Source organism: Filicampus tigris, chromosome 7 (assembly GCF_054856515.1).
Source record: "Filicampus tigris isolate MCC_2025a chromosome 7, RoL_Ftig_1.0, whole genome shotgun sequence".
NCBI classification, from domain to species: Eukaryota; Metazoa; Chordata; class Actinopteri; order Syngnathiformes; family Syngnathidae; genus Filicampus; species Filicampus tigris.
Genome location: NC_141223.1, coordinates 17,486,951 through 17,499,660, shown reverse-complemented (window position 1 = coordinate 17,499,660; position 12,710 = coordinate 17,486,951). Strand labels below are relative to the sequence as shown.

The window sequence follows — 12,710 nt, the reverse complement described above, 5'->3', positions numbered from 1 at the left end:
TTATTTATGTCATTCTCTTTGTTCTATTTTTAACTGTTAGTAACCAGTTTAAAGAATATTGAATTTTTTTTTCATATTTGGACACGATCAATAGTTGTCTGAATAAATATTATTCCACCGTTCACTGTGTTTGCAGATATAACGAGTCATTGGTGTTTATCTGAGAACATTCAGCAGCCAAGCTATTTTCCTCTCTAAATACAGCCCGTGTCTGTGTTACAAGCACAAATAGAATGTGGTGAAACAACACTGTGATTAATGTATGCAAACTACATAATTGAACTTCTAATTAACAGGAACTTCCAGCACCTAATTTGCTAGAGCGCCGGCGCTCATTAAATCCCACGAAACGACAAAATATGTGATATAAGACGGGTATTAGCAAGCATTACTCTTTCATGTTAGGAATACAGCTTAAAGAGAAAAATTTATTATTTATTGTCTCTTGTTTTCATGGGGGAGTGAGGCAGTGAACACGGCAGTAATCGTTAAATGTATCTTTGAATCGAGCCTTCTGTACAGCCGGAATGAAAAAGTTCACTGACTCGTGCGGAGATATACAATTTATCATACACAGAAAGATGAGAACTTTCTCTGATTCCATTGAGGGAGGCTTCAGGGAGTATCACTTTGATACTGCAGGTTTACTGAAAATGTGTACTTTTGTTGCAGCAAGCTTCAAAACCAAGATATAATTCATCCAAAGCTGCACAAAATCTTTACGTTTTAACCAACAGACACTTGACATCACGCAAAACCTGAGCACAAGATTTTGGTTCAGTGAGCACCAAATGTTAACGACAGCATTTTGCTTTGTCTTTGGCTTTTATGGCTTTTTTGCGACACTCATTCCAGAAAAAGTGCGGCTTCAACATGACGTGTTGAGAAGCACTCAAAAGAAATTATTCTAGAAAAAAGTGTTTCACCACACACGACGTGACAGTTACAGTTAAAAACCCTATAAAGTGAATTTTACACTTTGTTTCTGAATATATTATACATAGTTTGAGATGCTGAGTTGCTCAAAGCTTGTGCAAGACTGAAAACTACACTCCATTGTACTCAGATGATCATTTCAGTTTTCCTGATTTTTTTTTTTCGGTGTGGCTGAAACAATACTAAGTAATGCACGCCTCCCCCACTATACAACAACTTATGTGCCTTTTTCTGGATCAGTGGTCAATTGCGAGTTATTTAATTCTTATTACTAGGCATATTTCTACCACTACAATGTGCAGTTATCCAGCCAGCTACCTGTCTAGCTAGCTAAGAAGCGGTTGACAGTTCAGTGGAACTGGTTTCAGCGCATTAGGCGGACATGCCCACCCAAATTTGTGAACAACACTCCCCTCTGTGGTATGTCAAATTCAGAATACCTATTTTTATTGTTACCTTAGTAATCGCAATTAGAATATAGTTCTAAATCATTCAGCCCTTGTGCTTATAGAGTTTTATACGTTATGTACGTTGATTTTATTCATTCACTCATGAGCACTGACTTTATCTTGTGCCCATGCCGTCTCTCTTTTACTGTAGGCGTATTAGTTTGGATGGACTTTACTTATATTGAACACAGGAGGTGTGCCATATTATGGAGCAAACAGGTGTGTGTAGGATTGTGGCGGCAGATTGACCGCACACAAACACACAAATTGTCCAAACAGGATGAATAAACACCTAAACATATGGGACAGAAGAACAACAACATTCCGGTTTGCAGCTAACGTGTCTTACTCTGTCCGCCCACCCTTACTCCCAATCACAATACACGTACACCTTTCTTTGACTTATGTTTGTATTTTCCATGAGGGTGACACACATTGTCAGCATTACAGTGTTCCCTCGCTACTTTGCGTGTGTTTATTGCTGATTCACTATATAGCAGATTTTCATTTGTGTATTCATGTATTACAGTTTTAACTCGATATTTTAGCACTTTTTTTTTGTGCTATTTTTCTTCCATGTAAGTCAGAACGAGTCAAGAAATGAACATTAGGGTCACGTCCGGTAATTTACTCTGACGCCTGCGCACTACTCTGTGAGTGTGTGTGTGTTCAGAGAGGCAGAGCGCGCCCCCCTCTTATTGGATCACAACTGATCACAACAACCAATCACGGCTCAGATTCAGAAAACAGGTCAGCCGTCGTTGTGAGCAGTTGTCAGCTGTGAGCAGTGATGTCATTTTCAGTCGACAGAAGACAAAATGGCCGACCCCAGAGATGGCTAAAAACGAGTGCATTTTGCTGCTTAACTTATATTCCACAAACGTAAAATGAATGACAATGCCGTGTTTCAACTAATGGGCCTGCTGGGAACATATCCTTGAAAAATATATGTTTGGGTTGACTTCCACTTTAAGTACAGAAATGTGGCAGTGAAATGTTTGAAGAGTTTGACCACTAATTATCAAGTCCTAGTAGTTCTTCCTGAATGGCACAAGCTCATAACACAAAAGCAGGCTGACTTCCTGCAGTCTTTTGTCACCTGCCGCAGCAACACTAAAAAGGACCGTGACTTGATGGCGAAAATGGGAAATGGGTTATCGTCAGACTAACATGGCACTGCAGTCCTCTAATCAGTAAAGGAAGCTGGGTGTGCGTGGTGCTGAGAGAAAACATGCGTGTATGCGTGTGTGTGCATCGACCAAGAACTGGAGGCGGCCCAGTGCAGATTGGGGGGGGCCAAGGGTCTTTCCGTGCGTGCCGTCGTTCTCGAGCGTGAGTCAGCTGTCCGTTAGAGGAGGGTAAATATTTAGGTCCCGTCAAGGAAACAAGTATTTCCCCTCCCTGGCTGTAGAACAATAATTGCCTCCTTCTCCTGCTCGCTGGGTCTGCTTCTCAGAATAGCAAAAAATATCACACTTCCCTGCATTCATTTGAGAGCCTCATTGTCCTGAGCAGCCTGCTGGCAAAAGACAAGGACGGCCCTTAAATAGGATTGTGAGTGTTAAGACATTAAGAGCATATCTGAGATGATACGACAAAGACGTACAAGTAATACGGTATTTGAATTTGCCTTTGCAAAGTGCACAAATTATTTTTGATGTTTCCAATGAGCCGTCGAGCAACCTTTTAAAGTAAAACTACGTAAAAGGCTGTCTTTGTGGCAGTGACTCTCCTCTTGCCTGCAAAGTGAGCAAAGGTCAGCTGCCACAGGAAGTAAATGAAGAAATTAGTTTTTCAAAATTTAATTCTTTATAACAATTAGATTAATCTCCAAAGTTAACAAGTTTTTCCCAATACGATACGTATTGATATATGAACTACCAATTCGACTCAAAATGATATAGCACTTTTTGTAACTATTCAATTCTATATGGCAATTTTGATACGATATTTTGATACAGTAACAATGTTTTTTCTGCAAATAAATCAATACTATCCATCTAGCCATCCATTATCTATACCGCTTATCCTCACAAGGGTCGCGGGGAGTGCTGGAGCCTATCCCAGCAGTCTTCGGGCAGTAGGCGGGTGACACCCTGAATTGGTTGCCAGCCAATCACAGGGCACACAAAGACAAACAAACATCCGCACTCACAATCACACTTAGGGGCAATTTAGAGTGTCCAATTAACCTACCATGCATATTTTTGGAATGTGGGAGGAAACCGGAGTCTCCGGAGAAAACCCACGCAGGCAGGGGTAGAACATGCAAACTCCACACAGGGAGGCATGTCGGACCGTAAAATGACAGAAGAACACACTGCAAAATCAACGGGGACGCCAACTACTCCGAATCTTCTTCGCATCCGTGAGAAGTAGTACAAACCCCCCCATGCCATCGGATTTAGTATATTTACCAAACAATTATGAACGGTTTCTATATGAAAATAAACTTGAGTATAAAAATAAATCCTGCCTGGTATAACCAGCTGTGTCTCAATAGCTTCCCATAGCTTCTGTCTAGCCAGCCATTACGTCCAAAGAGGAGATGTGGAAAATGAGCAAAGTCGATTTAGTTCTTGAGGAAAAGCTTCGATTTTCATCGTTTGTCCACATTCGTCACTTCACGTTCTTGTCCACTGCCCTGATTCGCTAGCTAACAACCAATTACATTGATCATTTGATCCGACAGCCCAACTCGATTCTACATGTTGAATCGGCCGAACACGCCCCCGGGCTCCCCGACAATGGCTCAGACTTCACCACGTTGCGCGACACAACAAACAAATGACTTGTACCGACTTTCCGACAGCCGACATCAGATTGGCGTGTTGAGGCCTTAAAATGGTTCTTTTTATGCATTAAAACATCAGAATTAAAAATCCTTTGATAAAGTGCTTCATACAGTATATCTGAACAATATTCAATATTATCTTTGGTGGAACAAAAACTATATACAATTACAGAATTAAAGTTGTATATTTTCACATTAAATTAACCTACGGCTGTGATTGTTCTGTATAAAGAACAACTGTAAGTAACAGGGATTCATTTACCCGCCATTCGTAAGCACCGCCGCTGGCCGATATTTGAAACGAGACTCATCGCAGCATGGAAGCCTCACCACGGCCGGACCAAATGTGTCTCCTTTTAGTACCTTCTAGGACCATTTTGGTCCTTTATGTATCTTAGAGGACCTCGGAGAGGCATGCCACGATGAGTCTTTCGTTTCACATATCGCCCAGTGGGGGTTCACCGCAAAAATAGCCCATTACATAGATGAAGAAAATGGGCTTCCGACTATGCTTAGTCCAACTATTTTTTTTTCCGTTTATCGCCAACAAAATGGCCGTCCATCATAGGCGGATAGGCGGCCCGGTCTGTCACATAGGCAGAATGCCCCGCTCTGCAAATTAACATGTTCAAAAAGGAGTGGGAAGAAGCATAATTTATTTAATCCCACCCTCTAATCCAACAATCCGTTTTGGAATTTCCTGTTGCTTTAATTTGCAGTTTCAATAATACTCCAAAAAATAAAGAAACAGCAACAACAACAAAACACAAACAGTCTACTCCGTTAGCATCTTTATATAATTCAAAAAGATCATTTCTTTGTATTTCTTCTTAAAATACTGATTTGAATTAACTTGTCAAAACTGTAAATGTTCAATTTCCTTCTAAGATATAATCGTTCAATAAACACATTTCAATACGTAACTCAATATATTTTAAAGTGTAACGATTCGATTCGATGCACTCACATCTTTTCAATGAAGAAATGATTTTCCGATTCAGTTTTTGTTACACCTCTAAACCCAACCCCAATTTTAGGAATATGGGATGTGTAAGACTCGACACTCAAATATCCACGGACTATAGCGACAATGAAATAGCAGCGATCAGTTCATATTTTTATTTAAATTCAAAAAGCAGTTTGTGGAAGCAGAAATGCAATATGAATACAAAATCGATAACAGCGCCATCAAAAAGAGCCTGTGAAGACAGAGAAAGTGTTCCGTTTTGAATAAATAGCTCTCCCCTTCCTAACAATCATCACATTGATTGGAAAGCCAATACCATTCAGCTGGCAGACTAACTGGAAAAATGCGAGCGCAGCCAATAATTGATGCGAATTATGGCCGCTTTGACGTTTCTGGACGGTCCCATTGTAAGACGGGACGGAGCGTAAGATGGTGACAGGGTCAGATCAAGTGCAAAGATGTGTGTGCGTGTGTGTGCGCGTGTGTGAGGGGCTGTCACTCAAAAGCCGCACACACAACTATTAGCGTCTCAGAGATGCCTGATTCTGACATGCTGATGAATCACCATTTGAAAGCCATTCTGTCGCCTTGTGCAAACACACGCACACACACACACACACACACAAACACACGTGCGCGCTCGCCAGGAAAATCTCATCTTATTTACAATAACCTGACTCTTCACTGCGGTGAGAAGGCTATGAGATTCTTGATGACAAATAAAGTGAGTGAGGACGAGAGGCAGAGAGTGACGGCAATGTCGGGAGGCGGCTTTATTTGGGGAGCTTCATTCCTAAGTATGCATGTTGATCCTGTTTGGCTGAAATGCAATAACAGACGCGTAGGTTCGCTGCACAGGAGCAAAGAGCCTCCCAAGTCTCTCTGACTACCATCTATTTATCATCCACACATGGACTGTCGCTGGAAAGGAGATATTGCTTTAAAAAGTCGCGGCCGTAATAGCGTTGATCCAATTTCCATACATTTTCATCGCAAATTTGATATTTTCTTCATCGGCGAACAACATAAACTATTTAAAGGAGATGGCTAACTTTTCCTCCCATGCCTAAATTTGCTTTTGGATATTCCGTCTTGATGGATACTGTGGAAATAAAGCATAAGAGAAATTCACATATTGGGCCGCTTAAGCAGTATAAAATCGGGCACACACACACATATTACACACGCATATTAGTGGTGGAGGAGGAGATGTCCACGACCCCGGATGGGCCATTCATAAATCTTGTACATTCGCTGCCAGAGCCAACTCTTCTATGCAATATGCACAGATGGTGCCAATAAATGTCCGGTTTGTGAGCTGATGTCGTGCATTTGAACCACTTAACCTCGTATTTTCTGTCATTATATAAAATACAATTCGAATTAATTATGCACTCATATCTTCTGTGCCGTCTGATGAGTCGGTATCAAAGCAAGACGTTAAGTGGCTTAAGCTTTTGTGTTGTGCTTGACCAAAATATGGTTTGACTGGTACTAAAGTAGTGGCCTCTTTGAAAAAATCCCTAAATATTGTGTAACAAAGTAACCTAAACTGCAATTCCCAAACGACTGTTCGACCCTGGTTTCTTCTGTGCAGCCAGACAGTAATACCGAAATAGATATAATTAAAATAAGCCATGAAAGCTTGTGCACAAAATTAATAACCAAAGTCGAAAATAAAGGACATTTTTGCTTTAACTCTAGTTTTATCCATTCATCCATCCATTATCTATACTGCTTATCCTCACGAGGGTCCCGGACGTTAAAATAATAATAATAATTTTGTTTAAAAAAAAAATCTTCAAGAAGCGCTGATAAATATCCAGTACATATTTTCCACAAAAAACAAGAGAAATGGAAAGAAAATCTACCGCCGTGCCGCCCACTATAGTGAGTAGTTAATAGTTAATTCAAATCAAATAGTTGTGATTTTCTTTTTTTTTACTCTTGTTAATATTTTATAATGTTTACGGAAATGCTATTGCTTTAGTTTTCATTAACTACAATAATCTATGTTTTGAATTACCTTAACCAGTTGAAATGTGATCCGGAAATTTACGTCACTTAACATCTTTGCGACGGACACTTCACACATTCAAACTACGGAAGTAGAGGAGAAGGCTAAAATCATCATTCAAGCTTTTTACTTTCTCCTCAATCGCTCTGCCTTAGTCAAATGACACATGGAGGTTTGTTTGCTAGTGGTGCAATTGGAGCTCGTGTGACCTCTTGCCACCCAGAAGTGAAAGTATATTGGCCTCTATCGTATTGTAGAGTGAATTGTGTCAATACATGTATACACACACATACACACACACACACACACATATATATATATATATATATATATATATATATATATATATATATATATATATATATATATATATATATATATATATATATATATATATATATATATATATATATATATATATATATATATATATATATATATATATATATATATATATACACCCACCCAACTTGAAAATTTGAGTCTTGAATGAACAGTCCATGAATAGTCACAAGTTCAGTCTTTCGAGGCGCTAGGAAGTCACATGACTGTCAGGTCAGTGTGTGATGGATCAGACTGCGGGGGACACAGTTTGTGACCCAGTTGGGGGTCCTGTGTGACGATGTGAAGGAAGGACATTAGGAGGGAATAAAGGTGAGGTTGGTCTGGGTGGGAGGGGTAGGATCCGGCCCCAGGTAAGTGAGCACCGCCAGTGGGTAGTGGTGATTCATCTGTCCTGGGTTCAGACAGGGCCTCATTAGTGAGCAGTGAATTACACTCCAGACACGTCTTTATGTAGACTAATCATATTACAGCTAGCGTGCTCAGCTTCACCCCTGGGGAGACAGTGAGAAGGGAGGAAAGGGGAGGGCTGGGTGTGGAGGAGGCTGCAGAACTTTACAATCTGATTTGTTGGGGCCAACTCAATGTAATCTAGCACTTCTGACTGACAGCGTTTTATCTATCTGTCCATCTAGCTGGCGGTGTGCGTCACATGACTCCTCCCCATCCCGCCGAGTCTTCCCCCATCTCTCCCCCCGTACGCTGTCACTTCTGACAAGCTGCTTTAATGGGCGCTGTGGCGCGTGCCTCTGACCACTGAGCACAGTCATTAACCTTCACTGGCATAATTGAATTCAAGGTTGATTGCTCGTGACCCTCCTCCCCCCCTACCGAGGTCTCTCTCAATGTACATATTCATTACAGGGCCCCGGCTCTAAATGGATTGCACAGGGAAAGCTGTAGCAATCATCCAGGCCGCTCTGCGGGGGCAGCGGCACGCCGCTTTGGGGGCCACGAGGGGACCGGTGACGGCGCGCGGCGAGGAGGTGGGGGGGGGGTTGAAAAGGGGAGGGGCACTAATTGCATGCTAGAGGAAGAGGATCAGATTATGAAAAGAGTGAGAGAATGAAGATGGATCTCTGTGACACTGTCAAATTAAGGGCACGGCTCGTAACGTGGCGAGACACCCAAATGTACAGTGGAAACGGGGGAAGACGGTGGTGGTGGTGGTGGTGGGGCGGCAGGAAGAAAGGCAGCGAGAAATGAATGATAGGGAGGGGGAGAGAGACGAGGGGGGTGCCATTGAGGCTAAAAGAGAATTGAATGTAGAAGAATGAAGTCATAGACGCACACACACACATACACACAGAGGCTGGTTTGACTGTGAGGGGAAGCATATATCATATCCCCCCCCCCACAAAGCACTATCACCACCCACCACCCCAAGCCAGCAGGTCCCTAACCCTACGCCCTCTAATAGCTGTCAGATTACTATCAGCCAAACAAGACATCCAACCTCGCCTCCTCCCCCCTGCATGTCCTCCCTCCCTCTTTCCCCTCCTCGCTTCGCTTCCTCCCACCATCTTCCACATGACTCTCCGTTCCCGCTCTCTCCCTCTCTCGCCGAGCATTCCTCTCATCCACTCTGCTCATCTACAGACGTTCCTCCAAATGTGTGGATCAAGGATATAAATAAACAGATAAACACATCGATCCGGTCGAACTAATTTCCATGGGCCGGGCCCGCATCAGCTCGTTGTGAAATGAGATGGGATGTTGTTTGATCCTCTTATTTGCGCCTCCTCGTAGATTAGCTATGTCATGGCTCCATCTTCATGGCCGGCGCGCAGTGAGTGATATTGATCTCATCTAAAGGCATTTTCAAACCTGCACTTCTTCTTCTCTGTGCAGGGGGAACTTGTTTCACTGCCAGTGTATCATGAAATGCTGTGCGGCGTGATCTTTACCCGGAAAACGCTCCTGAAAAGAGGACCAACCACTCACCATTGTCTTCCATACAAGGCTCTCTGTGCCAGCCAGGTGTACGAGTGATGTTAGAAAAGTAGGTCCTGACTGATATCCATTTTTTTTGTTTTAGGCAGATGCTGATTCTGATATTTGACAGAATAAAATTCTGACACGTCAACAAATTGAGCTGAACTCCAGCTTACAATTGGGGCTTTATAGTATCTAATATCCAAACTGTAACTGTCTGACTCCTGTAACTGAAAACTAGTCAAAGATTTCAAGTTTCATAATTTCATGTGTCCCTTGATGGAGCAAGACAAAATTGGAGATTGTTTAATTTTGTAGCTGTCGCTAAGAGCTAGCAGCCCAACCTAATGATTGGGAGCTTAGACAAAACATAGCTAATAGCTCATAGCTCATTCTGCTAATGACAATAGTCTCCTAACTAAGCTATTTTCCACAAGTAATTTTTCTCATGTTGATGATTTAAATGCTGTGTTATTCGTTAATGATTCATGAAACCATTAGATGTAACTGAACCTCGCAAGGAATGCATTATTGGACCGCCATCTCATTTTTTCACCATCACCAACTTCCTCATTTGTCCTTTTTGTTGGCCACATGTTCTGTTACTGTCGTCTGGCCGGAAATCTCTCCGCCCTTACACATCAGCCACCGGCCCGCAGAGACTCATCCGACCGTCAGTGCTTCCACACTGTTACCTACTTGTGTATTTTTGCAGAGTGTGTGTTTGAGCCGTGCCTCTGTGGGTACGTGCGATCGTCCTTTATTTCCCCTCATCATCACTAACAGGGTTTCCCAGGCTCCGGCCAGCAGAGTGTGGGTCACAGGGCAGGAATCAAACAGCAGAACAATGGAGAGGTTCCTCGACTTAACCTCCTAATGGGATCTCAATGGCTCCCCTGGCTCCCTCAAAACTACCAGCCACTGGATTCACTTACCTCACCACACAAACTAAGAGTGTGTGTGCGGATGAATGAGCGAGTGGAGGCACAAGTCTGAAAGCCAGACCACAGACTGAGAGACAGGATCACCAACTGTTTTTCATGACTGCGTGTTATTTTTTTTTGTGGAATGGCATGCGGGCCATTCATCACGAGCTGTGTGACCCCAGTTCACCAAACAAAATGTGTTTTCAGGTGTCCGTTTGCTCACCTATATAGAGTAGTACCTCAAAGTTTGACCAAAATACAATCTGTAATAATAAGTTATTTAGTCAATATTCAGAACCAAAAAATTCCCATTAACATTTGGATGATGTGTCCCACCAAACAAACTCTCGGCCACCTAAGAACTTACAGCGTTAACTGTACAGACGACTTTTCAAATTAACATTTCACCGGAATACAAGTTTAACCACAAGTTAATTATTTCATAAGCATAGGAAGCAAGGAAACTACTGCAGCAGCTGCAACATATCAAATACAACAAATTAATGCAAATGTAAAAAAGAGCCAAATCGAACTCAATACCAGCTCTGACTGAGAATCTTATTGGGAAAGGGAACAAAAACGTAAACTATAAGCATTTATACCACGAAGTTAACTATTTCGTAAGCATATGGCAATATGATCGGTTATGAACTAGCTAGCGCTAGAAACAAATGCAGCAGTCTACGCATAGCTGCAACTTGTCAAACACAAGACGCAAATCAAAGTCAGAACCAGCTCTGATTGAGAATCCTAATGGGAATGGGAACAAAGATTTTAACTATAAGCAGTAACAGCGCTAAACATTACTAACTTAGTCACTACACATACATCAGTAAGGTCTTTACTGCTTTACAAAAGCCATGGTAATGTATTCTTTTTCTCATACTAGTCTAATCTTTTCAGAAAAGTTTGTCCTTTGATGCTGGCTGAAATGCTGTCGAGTGAGATGCATTGACATCACACATTTTGATGTCCAAAATTTGGATGATAGTTTAGGTGTGTTGTCAAGCTTTTAAAGCGGAAGTCAACCCAAGAATATTTTCTTGAAGATTATGTTCCCAGCAGGCCCACTAGTTGAAATACGGCATTCTGATTAATTTTGCGTTTTTGGAATATAAATTAAGCAGCAAAATGCATTCGTTTTTAGCCATCTCCGGGGGCGGCCATTTTGTCTTCTGTTGACTGAAAATGACATCACAACTGCTCACAATGTTCAATGTTTCACAATACTCATATACTCACAGTTTTTTTCTGTAAAAACAAACAACTGCTGAAAATCGCAGAAGTTTGTGCTTTAATGCACTTAAGATGCCACCCAAAACACTGTGCTTGTTTGTGGTTTATTTGTTTATAATTGTGCAGAGGCAGGCTTTGTTAAAACCAAAGTCACTAGCATGATCGAATGTGTTTAGCCATTATGTCCTTCTTTTTCGCAAACACTTACAGACTAGATGAATAAAAGATATAAAAAATAAAATATGATTACTCAATGTGCAGCGCTTTGTATGCAGCAATGGTTCTTTTAAAGTGCTCTATAAATAAAACGGAGTTTAGTTGAGATAATTACGGTTTAAACCATTGTCCCCAATATTGAATTGTGAGGTTTCACTGTACTTGTTAAGAGCATATGACTTGGCGTGGCAGCATTTGACTTTGCAAGTTGCACTTGAACAATAATTACTTGCACCGCGTTCGGTGTCCCCCGAGCACCTTGCAGCCCTCAAACCCGTACAGACAAGTGGCCTCATTTATTTCCACGGAGGGAAATAATTTAGCAGTGTCAGCTGCTAACGAGCTCGAGCGCCGGGGATTCCTAATTAGATTCACTTTGTTTGTGTCATTTTAATTACGTTGCGCTTTTCCCAACAGTCGCGCCGCCGAGTGATCCACGAGTCTCTCAGCACTGCTGCCATGCACGGGTCCCAGCAGGGCCCCGCAAAATCCGACGAGCTGAACCCTCCTAACTGTGGACCAAAGCTGCGACAGGCCTGGTTTTATGTAAATTTGTTGATGCCGAGTATGTTTGGACGCCGCGACGCTTTCATCTCGGCAAAAGCGCCGCAAAGGTTACCATCTTCTGACGCAAACAAATACACCCTCTAAACTTTTTTGGTGATGAATCATTATTTATTGTCATAAATGAAAGGCACGGGGGACAGCTTTGTGCTGCCTGTGTAGTCCTAAGCGGCGTGTTTATGTTCGCCTTTTGAAGGGAGCGAACCACTTTGAGGTTCCTTTTGAAGTGCTCCCCCGAGAAGCAGTTTGCTAATTATTTGCTGTTTCATGTTGAATTCAGCTGCACTTCATTAGACAATTTTAACTGATGTTGCCGTCTTAGATCCTC

The 12,710-nt window shown here is 42.0% G+C and overlaps 1 long non-coding RNA gene across 1 annotated transcript in view; it reads left to right on the top strand.

Moving 5' to 3' along the window:
* LOC147144957 (uncharacterized) overlaps positions 1-12,386 on the top strand; it is a 29,880-nt gene extending 17,494 nt beyond the window's left edge. Inside the window, exons 2-3 of the long non-coding RNA XR_015087592.1 lie at positions 9,357-9,507; positions 12,236-12,386. This is a non-coding gene — a long non-coding RNA (uncharacterized LOC147144957). The remainder of the gene's footprint in view (positions 1-9,356; positions 9,508-12,235) is intronic.
* Positions 12,387-12,710: the final 324 nt, after the last annotated feature.